This window comes from Pan troglodytes, chromosome X (assembly GCF_028858775.2).
Source record: "Pan troglodytes isolate AG18354 chromosome X, NHGRI_mPanTro3-v2.0_pri, whole genome shotgun sequence".
NCBI lineage: Eukaryota > Metazoa > Chordata > Mammalia > Primates > Hominidae > Pan > Pan troglodytes.
In genome coordinates, this window is record NC_072421.2 from 142,577,499 (window position 1) to 142,587,959 (window position 10,461).

The 10,461-nt window shown below is 36.6% G+C and overlaps 1 pseudogene; it reads left to right on the forward strand.

Moving 5' to 3' along the window:
• The first annotated feature begins 5,974 nt into the window (after positions 1-5,974).
• Positions 5,975-6,287, forward strand: LOC129138703 (cytochrome c-like; annotated as a pseudogene).
• Positions 6,288-10,461: the final 4,174 nt, after the last annotated feature.

Consider the following 10,461-nt stretch of genomic DNA (forward strand, 5'->3'; position numbering starts at 1 on the left):
TGATGAGTAATGAGCATTTTTTGATATACCTGCTGGCTATTTGTACGTCTTTTTTGAGAAATGTCTATTCAGGATCTTTGCCCATTTCTTAATCAGGTTGTTTGTTTTGTTGCTATTGGGTCATTTGAATTCATTATATAGTTTGAATATTAACTACCCCGTCCCTTTTTTGAAGAAAATTATAACTTTCTAGCAAAGGTTTTCTAAAATTATTACATTTTAAATATCTAACCACATGCTTTACTTTTCTATTAACAAATTTATTTTTTTCTCTTTTTTGTATATTAGAGTAGAAACAACTCATTCTTACAGGCACCAAGAAAAAATATTCTCTCTTGTGGATAAGCAATGTGCTCTACAGATGTCATAGAAGCTGCTCTGCCAGCCATTGTGGTAGCTGTATAGACAGCTTCCAAACCTTCACTTCAGCTTATAGAGAGGGAGCAAGGAATGTTGTTTACAAAGCTACATTACATAAAAGATACTTGGCATTACAAACATATCAGCCCTGATCCTTACTTAGCATGATTTATCAAGCTCAGGCTCATAAGGTGATCATTTATACATTCAATATTTATTGTGACCCTACTATATGCGGATATTTTGGTAGGCACTTGAAACACAAAGACAAATGAGACTGTATTGGTGCTGTCAACGAATGCAGTCTAACGGAGAAGTCAAACGTACCAAATGCTATGATAATGCACTGTAATGAAGGCTTGCATTGACGTAAATGTATATTACAATCACTAAGATGAGGCCAAATGAGGCTTTTCCTAAAAGAGATGAAGGTTAAGTTGAAAAAAAAGAAAAGATGTATTAGCAAGGATAGGGAGAGAAAGTGTTACAAGTGAACATGAATAAAGGAACAGAGACATGAGAAAATGAGGCAAACCGTGGTCCTTTAAGAAGCTCTATATGGCTAATGTGTCGGTGTGTGTATGGAGAGGGATGGTGCATGTTTACAAAGATTGAGACTGGTGACAGAGGAAAAACTGAATATGATATGAAATGTTCATGAATTTAGACTTGATTCTGAATGAGAGGTAGAGTCATTGAAAAAGTGATCAACTTCTTATTTCTACTAAACTGTACTTGTATCAGGTGTTCATTATGAAATGAAGGCTTGGCTAGTAAGTGGCAGAGCTGGAACCTGAATCAATTTTGCTAGATAAGAAAGCATATGCTTTATATGCACCTTGAGTACCACCTATAATTCCTCATAGAACAGCTCTCCTTTCCACATGACCACAGCTCTGCTGGGCAAAAGACTTTGTAGTCATCTTTGACATCTGTTTGCATTTCATCTTTCTCCCAATTGTCACCCATTCCTACCATTTCTCTTTCCTTTCCTTTTTAAGTGTGATCACAGCTATCTTGGACCTTCTAATGCACACTGAGTTTAATATATTAGCTACCTGCTTGGCCACACTTATTGCAGTCCCTACAGTCCTGGAAATGACTTATAATCCAATAATCCAGTCATTTCAAATACTGGTATAATCACGCAATTGAAGATACATCTATGCCTTCATTTCTTCAAGATCCTCTAAGAGATAGATATGTACTATAACAAAGCCCGATTTCTATCCCTTTTACATGTTACCTGTAGTGTATTTCTTTTACAAACATGTTTCCCTTTAACCCCCCCAAATAAAAATTTGATTGCAGTAATGTCAGAAGTCTCCCTGGCCTCTGTATTAGGCATACTCAGTCTTTCCTTTGTGCCTTTACCCATATTATCCCTGCCACTTGGGGGATGACCTCGTCTCCCACCTATTCACTAATTAAAAAATCACAGGTCATTTTCAGATCAGCTATTTTATCTTTTCTATAATGTGGTCCTGTCAGCTACTATGAGACACCAAGATCTCTCCTACAAGGGATTCTTATTAAACTTTTAAGACTTAATTGTTCTCTACATCTGTTTATCTTTTCCTTTTTGAGATCTGTTATAAATATTTTAGTTCAGATCTAATTACATCATACCTGCATTATTACAATAGTATGCTGACTGGCTTCCTTCATACTAGTTTCTCTTTTATAATTTTACCATGTATACTGTTAACAGACTAGACTTCATCAAAAATAATTACTCATTCCAGGTTAAATTTCAAAGCCCTTCACTGAGCATCCATGACTGTTTATTACCCAACTATATCTTCCAGTATTTCTCTGTATGAAGCCAGTGTTCAAGCCCAAGCAATATGCTTTTTGCTCTATAGATATTTCAAGCCCAGGTCTACTTTATATATTTTCTTATGTAGTTCTTTCAGCCTGCAATGTCTTTCTTTTCTCTTCTCTGTTTGGCAGATATTTTTATGACTTTTAGACCTCCCACTCCTCTTGAATTTAACACCCCTAATTTTGCTCACTGTATCACCTAGGGTTTTAGTTGCAAGCAACCAACATGGTTCTAGTTACTTAAGAAGAAAATAAACTGAATTAAAGAATATTGGATCATTCACAGAATCGTCTGGAGGTAGGTAGGATGGGACTAAAGGTTAAGCCTTTAGGAATAATGCCTAAGGCCAGGCTACAATGCTAGATTGATAAAGAAAGAAAGAAAAAGAAAGAAAGAAAGAAAGAAAGAAAGAAAGAAAGAAAGAAAGAAAGAAAGAAAGAAGGAAGGAAAGAAAGAAAGAAAGAAAGGAAAGAAAGAAAGAAGGAAAGAAAGAAAGAAAAGAAAGGAAGGAAGGAAGGGGAAAGAAAGAAAAAAGAAAGAAACAAAGAAAGAAAGAAAGAAAAGAAAAGAAGAAACACAGCCACAGTTGCTTTTCCGATGAGCACTAGAGGAAATCACTGCCATTGCTTCCACTGTCCCCTGCCCAGGCAAATGTTGAGCCAGAAACTAAACTTTGCAATTGTCAGTCCCCCCCAAATCAGACAGTTATACCTCAACTTTTTTCAACAAAATGGATTTCACATGAAATCACCTTCCTCCATTTTCTCATCTCAAAATCAAAGTCTCACACAAGTATGTCTAGGTCACATGAATAAGATATAACTGCAGGGAAGCTGAAAATTTTTTCCCGGGGTTATACCCTGGAGAAGCATAAAAGTCCTCAGATGGAGCAAGGGCACTAAAACATTCTAAAGGTCCATGCAATTGGGCAACTCAACATTCTCTCCTACCTCTCCACCTTCTTCATAGAAGCTAAAAAGTCTAAACCTGCTTTCCAAGCCTTATTTATTTATTTTTTTTGAGACAGGGTCTTGCTCTGTCGCCCAGACTGGAGTGCGGTGGTGTGATCTCAGCTCACTACAACAACCGCCGCCTCCTGGGTTCAAGTGATTCTCCTGCCTCAGCCTCTCGCCTCCTGAGTAGCTGGGATTACAGGTGCCCACCAACACGCCCAGATAATTTTTGTATTTTTAGTAGAAACAGGGTTTCATCATGTTGGCCAGGCTGGTCTCGAACTCCTGACCTCAGGTGATCCACCCACCTCGGCCTCCCAAAGTGCTGGGATTACAGGCGTGAGCCACTGAGCTGGCCCCAAGCCTTTCTTAGTACTAAGGTTACCTATGTGACACACTCCTGGAAATAAAATGAAGTCTTCCCAGGAGCTCTAAGAAAGAGTTGGCATCTTTGACAAAAGAGGTGACACTGCCACTGCCACCCACCCATACTTTTGAATGAAGCTATAAGTCATGGAGCTACGAATGTCATCTTATGACCATCAGGGACAAGAGGCCTCTTGACACCCTAACATCGATACATTTGCCTACATCCAGGCTTTCTATTTTGTGAGAAAAACTAACTGCTATTTGTTTAAGCAACTGTAAATAGTCTGTACTAACTGCGGCCTTAAAGAATTCCTTACTTATAGACCCACATCTTCCACCATTGGCTTGTGTTGCCATCTCTCATTGAGGTTATGTCTTCAAGATTCCCAGTAATACTATTTGGTCCCCCAGATTTATCCCTAGTAAAGCCAATGTTACTAGATAAAGGAAAAATACGTACTCATGGAGAATACACTAGGGTGCCAGAGAAAGAATACAGCTAATCATACCCTGTAAGATGGAATACAAGTAAAACATAAGGGATGCAAAATAATCAACCGACATCAGCTCCATAATTGCCTTAAGTATAAGCTATACTCATGAACTTGCTAACAAATCTGCCTCTGAAACATGGTATGTGTGTGTCTCCCCCAGAATTCATATGTTGATACCTAATTCCCAGTGTGATGGTATTAAGAGTTGGACCCTTTGGGAGGTGATTAGGTCATGAGGACAAAGCCTTCATAAATGGGATTACTGCTCTTATAAAGAGGCTGCAATGAGATCCCTTTTCCCTTCCACCAGCAGCAAGAGGGCGCAGCAAGAGGGTGCTATCTATGAAATGGGCTCTCACAAGACACTGAATCTGCTGATGCCTTGATCTTCCCAGTCTCCAGAACTGTGAGATCACTAAATTGATGTTGTTTATAAGTCACTCAGTTTATGGTATTTTGTTACAGCGGCCTGAGCAAAGTAAAACACAACACTTTCTGCAAAAGCTGGCATGAGAGGGATATACTTCAGAATCGAGGTGCCAAAAACCCTCCGAATTGGGTAAACTGATCACAGAATGTATTTGCCTATTAGAATAAGGCTATTGACTGAGGTGGAAGGGTGTAGGTGTATGAAGGGTGTGAGCAAAGGTCTAATTCTTGTGTTCCGTAAGTGGGGTCATTGGTCACTGTGAATACTTTAAACATACTCATTTAACAATTCAGTTCTATTAATTCTAGAGCCTAAGAGGAAAATCAGTTAAGCCAGAAAAACTAATCTCACTGTAATGAAGTACTGCATTTTCATTATCTTAACTGCTATATTTCACCAAAATGCTTAAAAGTGGAATAACAAGCATGTCTTGTGTTTTTTACTGTTCAATGGAATGTAAAAAAAAAGATAATCAAGGTTATATTCAATGCCAACATCCTAGATGAAATAGTACCAATAAATTTTGAATTATTGACTGCATTTTCTTCGTTCCACTAATTACACTCTTCAGTGCAATTTTGGGCTCTTGGAAAAAAATGTATGCTTAGCAATACCAAAGAGACAAATGAAAATTTTTTGAAAGGATTATCAGTTTAGGGGTTTATACCACAAAAACTAGTGAATTTTAGTGACTACTTATTCCAAATCATGGTATTAATAGTCAATTATTGAAGCATTGAAATAGCATACTTTTTAAAGGTAGATTGTCTATTCCTATTCTACATAACAGTATAATTATTTTGCTAAAATGACAATAATAGTATCATCTCTCAGCCTCACTTTTTCTAGCTTTTCAATGAATGGTATTTTTGCTACAATACATGTATGAAGATTATTGATTAGGTTATGTTATAGTAGAAAACCACAGGTTTTAAAAGAGGAGAGACCTTGGTTCGAATATTGGCTCTCCTTACACAAGTCATTAAATCTCTCTGATTCTGATTTCTCACTTTTAAAATAGAGCCACACTTTTTCTCTTGGATTAGCTTATGCATAAAATAAAATAATTGATTAAGTATTAGGCATCATATTGCAAAATAGAGATGTACTATGGTTTGAATGTGTCCTCTAAAAACATATGTTGGAAACTTAATCCCCATTGTATCAGTGTTGGGAGGTGGGGCCTAGTACAAGGCTATTAGGCCATGAGGGCTTTACCCCTCATGAATAGATTAATGCTGTTATCACAGAAGTGGGTTTGTTTTAAAAGGGCAAATTCAGTCCCCTTTTCTCTTCATTTCTCTCACCCTCTTTGCCCTTCAGCCATGAAATGATATAGCAAGAAGGCCCTCGAGAGATGCCAGCCCCTCAGTCATAGACTTCCCAGCCTCCAGAACCACATGACAATAAGTTTCTGCTAATTATAAATTACCAGTCTTAGGTATTCTGTTATAGCAGCACAAAATTAAGTAAGACAGGATAGAGAGGGACATCTGGCTTCCGAGCGGGAACCCTCATAGCCCCAGCGACAAAAGAATTAAACATGGGTGATGTTGAGAAAGGCAAGAAGGTTTTTGTTCAGAAGTCCGCCCAGTGTCACACCATGGAAAAGGGAGGCAAAAGCGCAAGACTGGGCTAATCTGGGTGGTCTCTTTGGGCGGAAGACAGGTCAGGCCGTTGGATTCTCTTACACAGATGCCCATAAGAACAAAGCATCACCTGGGGAAAAGGATACACTGATGGAGTATTTGGAGAATCTCCAAAAGTACATTCCTGGAACAAAAATGATCTTTTCCGGCATTAAGAAGAAGACAGAAAGGGCAGAGTTCATAGCTTATCTCAAAAAAAGCTACTAATGAGTAATAATTGGCCACTTCCTTATTTATTACAAAACAGAAATGTCTCATGACTTTTCTATGTGCACCATAATTTAATAGATCTCACACACCAGAATTCAGATCATCGATGACTGACAGAATGTTTTTGCTGGGCAGTCCTGATTTAACTAAGACTGGGTTGTGTTTAAATGAATATGTGCAGTTTTTTGAATTTTAATAGTAGTTACAATTCACTAAATGCTATCGCTGTTTACTCCTTCTAAAGATATGACTGGACTTCATTAGTAATGTTCAACTTTTCACAAATATGGTGAATGCCATCTTAAAACTTACTGGAGTTTGGTTTTATATTTAGAGTTATATAACTGGTTATATTAATATATTTAAATACTGGAGAAATTCCTTCATTGTCTCAAAACCACCTGTGCTTGGTGTTCATTTGCCTCTAAAGGGTAAGGGCTGAAGATAAAGTAGCAACATCTACTTTATATTTTTGGCCTCAACTAGACCAATCTAATTAGAATTCTCTGTATCTAAAATGGTTCACTTTACTTACTGAAAAGCATTTTAGTGAGATTTATATGTAATATCAAATAAAGATTATTTAACACTTCTCACATTTTATAGATGATCTATAAGAGCAGATGCTTTTAAAATAGTAGCAAGTTAAACTTCATTCTTGAATTATTTACTATCTAAGTCAGACCAAGTTATAATTTAGGATTGTCTTTAAACAGCCATTCAGAAACATAAAGCTGTAGAACTGCTGTGTATTTGTGATTGGGAATGGTGCTTTTGCCAACTTAAAAGAGTTAAAGTAGAGGAGATACACACAAATTCAAGAATAATGTGTGATCATAAGACTTAAAATAATTAAAAACAAAATCACAGACCAAAAAAAAAAAAAAAAAAAAAAGAAGTAAGACAGAGTGCACAGAATTTGGTGATGTCTAAGGAAAAAAAAAAAAAAGAGACAAAACCTGGGAACTCTTGACATGAACATCAGATCATCTGGACATGATGTTTAGGAACACTCAGGGTTAGGATTAGCTAAGGATCACACAGTAGGCAAAGGAACTCCAGGGTATAGAAACAGAGAGAATAACCCACTTCTTCTCCACATCAATAGGTAGTATGAACCTAATACAATCTACTACCTGGAAGCAGGGCAGCTGAAATGAAAGGAGCCCAAATTTGGACTTAGAAACCATGCACCCCATATTAAGCATCATCGTTCTGCCTTTAGCAATTTTGGTAACTTACTCCTTTTAATAGATATTAACAATTTCTAAATTGGCAGGAAGTGGCTTTTTCCTATCCCTGTAATTTCCCAAATCAAAACACCATCAAATTCTCTTTGGTTTCAATAATGTTCCTAATTTTGCAGATGTATCCTTTGTTTAGTTAAAGTATTTCGCATTTTTCTAGTTAAAGTGACTGAGGAGCCTGAGAGTGAGCATTTTAAATGGTTATAGTGACTTGAAAAGAAGTTAGCAGATGTTTTCTGAACAAAAGCCTGAAAGGTCTAGGAAGGTGATCTCTGGATCTATGAGACTTTATCTATGTGGGGAAGATAATAGGAATGTTCCAAAAGAAAATTATTCCCTCAGTGCCCCTAGTGGTGATATTAGAGATTCTCTAAAAATATATCTTGAACATTATGCTTTAGATTATCATTGAAAAGGCTATACCCTTCACATATTTTAGAGTCTACCTTTCTTCTAACAAGTTAAAACTGGTTTATAAAAGATGTTCACACATTTTCATATTTAAGCATGATATTATTTAAATTTGTAATATTATACTATTGATAATATGATTTAGAAGCATAATTTAGTAAACATTGAATACTGAAGTCTAATGCAATGAGAAGTAAACAAGACTAAATTCATTTTAAATTCAATAATTTCTCATAAATACAAATTCTGATTTGTAAAGACTAAAAATATGTTTCAAGTATTGTCTTCATACCCCTTCTTTCATTCCACCTTCCTATCTCCAATCATTTTGGTCATTACTAAAGCTCTTGAGATATCATTAAAAAATAATCAAAGGATATTTAAATATTAGATATTACTCTTTCCCTTTCTGCAATAAGCAGTATTTGTGTTGAAAATATTCTTTAAATGTATTTAATTCAGAAAATCACACATACAAATCCTGGTAAGAGCCTGAAGAGTATTCAGCCCAAACAAATAATGCAATTATGTGCTCGACTGGTTACTCAAATTTTAGGACCTTGTTCATATGTAAAGAATTCTAATACTGGCAGTAATAATACAGACATGTTGTCACTTTATAAGTATATGACTTTGGTGTGTGTGTGAATGTACAATTTAGCCGTAGCAAAGATAGAATTTGGTTCAGGTATAAACTAGATGGCCTTTCAACAGGCTGTGTGGTACGCTTTAGGTTTCTTCACAATATTATAACTTGTTCTGGGCATAGGTTGATTGTACTTCTCTAACCATTTGAAGTGAGTTGTGACTTGCTTTGGCCTGTGCAATGTGAACAAAAGTGAAACACTTCATTTATGGGCACCAACGGAAGTTTTGAGAGCCTTTACACTCAGTGTTTCTCTGTGCCACAGCATTCAGTAACATTCTAGATGATGGCGATTTGAGCAGCCTGGGTTTTAGAGGGAGGATAATGTTGGAGCAGAGCCCAGAGCAAACGCAAGCAACTGTGTTGGTTTAAGTCACTAAGATTTGGAGGTCATATGTTCCTGCAGCACACCTAGTTCACCTGAATACCACAGGTTGTTTCTTGAGACTCTATAACTCCACATTATTTGGAGCTTTGAATTCAGAGTCTGAAATACAGTTAAAAAAAAAATTACTGCTCAAAAAACATTTGTCACTACCAGATAGCTGGGAAAACTATGTCAATCAATGCCTGTTAAATGAGCAAATCTCTGAATCCTATCTTCTAAGTCCTTGAAAATATCTAAGTCAGTTATCAATTTGTGTACCTTTCTCAACCTGACAGTATCCAGTGAGAGACTGGAAATAATTGTAGTTCAAGATTTTCTTTTTCAGTTCTGTCTCTTGACTGAGATGATAGAAAACATAAATTTCTTTTATTCCACCACTGTCCAAGCCTTGAAATCAAAGGATTACACAGCGTCTGGATTAAACCGTCAGCTTGTACAAGTTTGAGCTAAGAAAAGGAAAAGTGTTGTTCAGTGTCTAAAACATTGTAGTACTCTAAATATAGAGTCATGGTGATACTTGAAACTTGTGAGGGAATGTGAAGAAAAGAAAATATAAACATAAATCACAAAATCTACTAGCAACATGAACGTACAAGTAATATTTGACAGAGGAGTAATCAAGATGGTGATAACCAGCCCTAATCAAATCAATAGTAGATGCATGAGAAGAATGTGAAATGCCTACATAATCATTTCCAGCAATTTAGGGGTGCTAAATGATGGTAAGCAATGTGACAAGGCACTTCAAGTATTTGATATGGTTTGGCTGTGTCCCAACCCAAATCTCAACTTGAATTGTATCTCCCAGAATTCCCATGTGTTGTGGGAGGGACCCAGGGGGGAGGTAATCGAATCATGAGGGCCAGTATTTCCTGTGCTATTCTCGTGAGAGTGAATAAGTCTCACTATATCTGATGGGTTTATCAGGGGTTTCTGCTCTCACTTTTTTCTCATTTTTCTCTTGCTGCCCAGGTAAGAAGTGCCTTTCACCTCCCACCACGATCCTGAGGCCTCCCCAGCTATGTGAAATTGTAGGTCCAATTAAACCTCTTTTTCTTCCCAGTCTGGGGTATGTCTTTATCAGCAGTGTGAAAACAAACTAATACAGTATTTAATCAAGACATAGAACAAGATCATGGTAATATATCTACCAGAGGGCAATATTGATACTTTCATATTAAAAATGACTACAGCAGCATTTCCCCCAAATAATTCTGCAAAATTCTTCTTTTGGGAGTTATTAATGGGTGCACCGCAAAAATGTATTCTATGTAATGAATTCTTACATTAAAGATTCATGGCACATATTTAATATGGTAAAGATTCCGTGAAGGCCTGACATAATAAAACCTATTTAATCTAGTGTAATCTGGCATTTCCCAAACTTTTTTGAGAATGGAATACTATTTTGAGAGAAGGGAAGCAGCACTGTCTTTATTTTAGTGTGGGGACTTTTTTGTATCTTTTTTAAATTGAGTC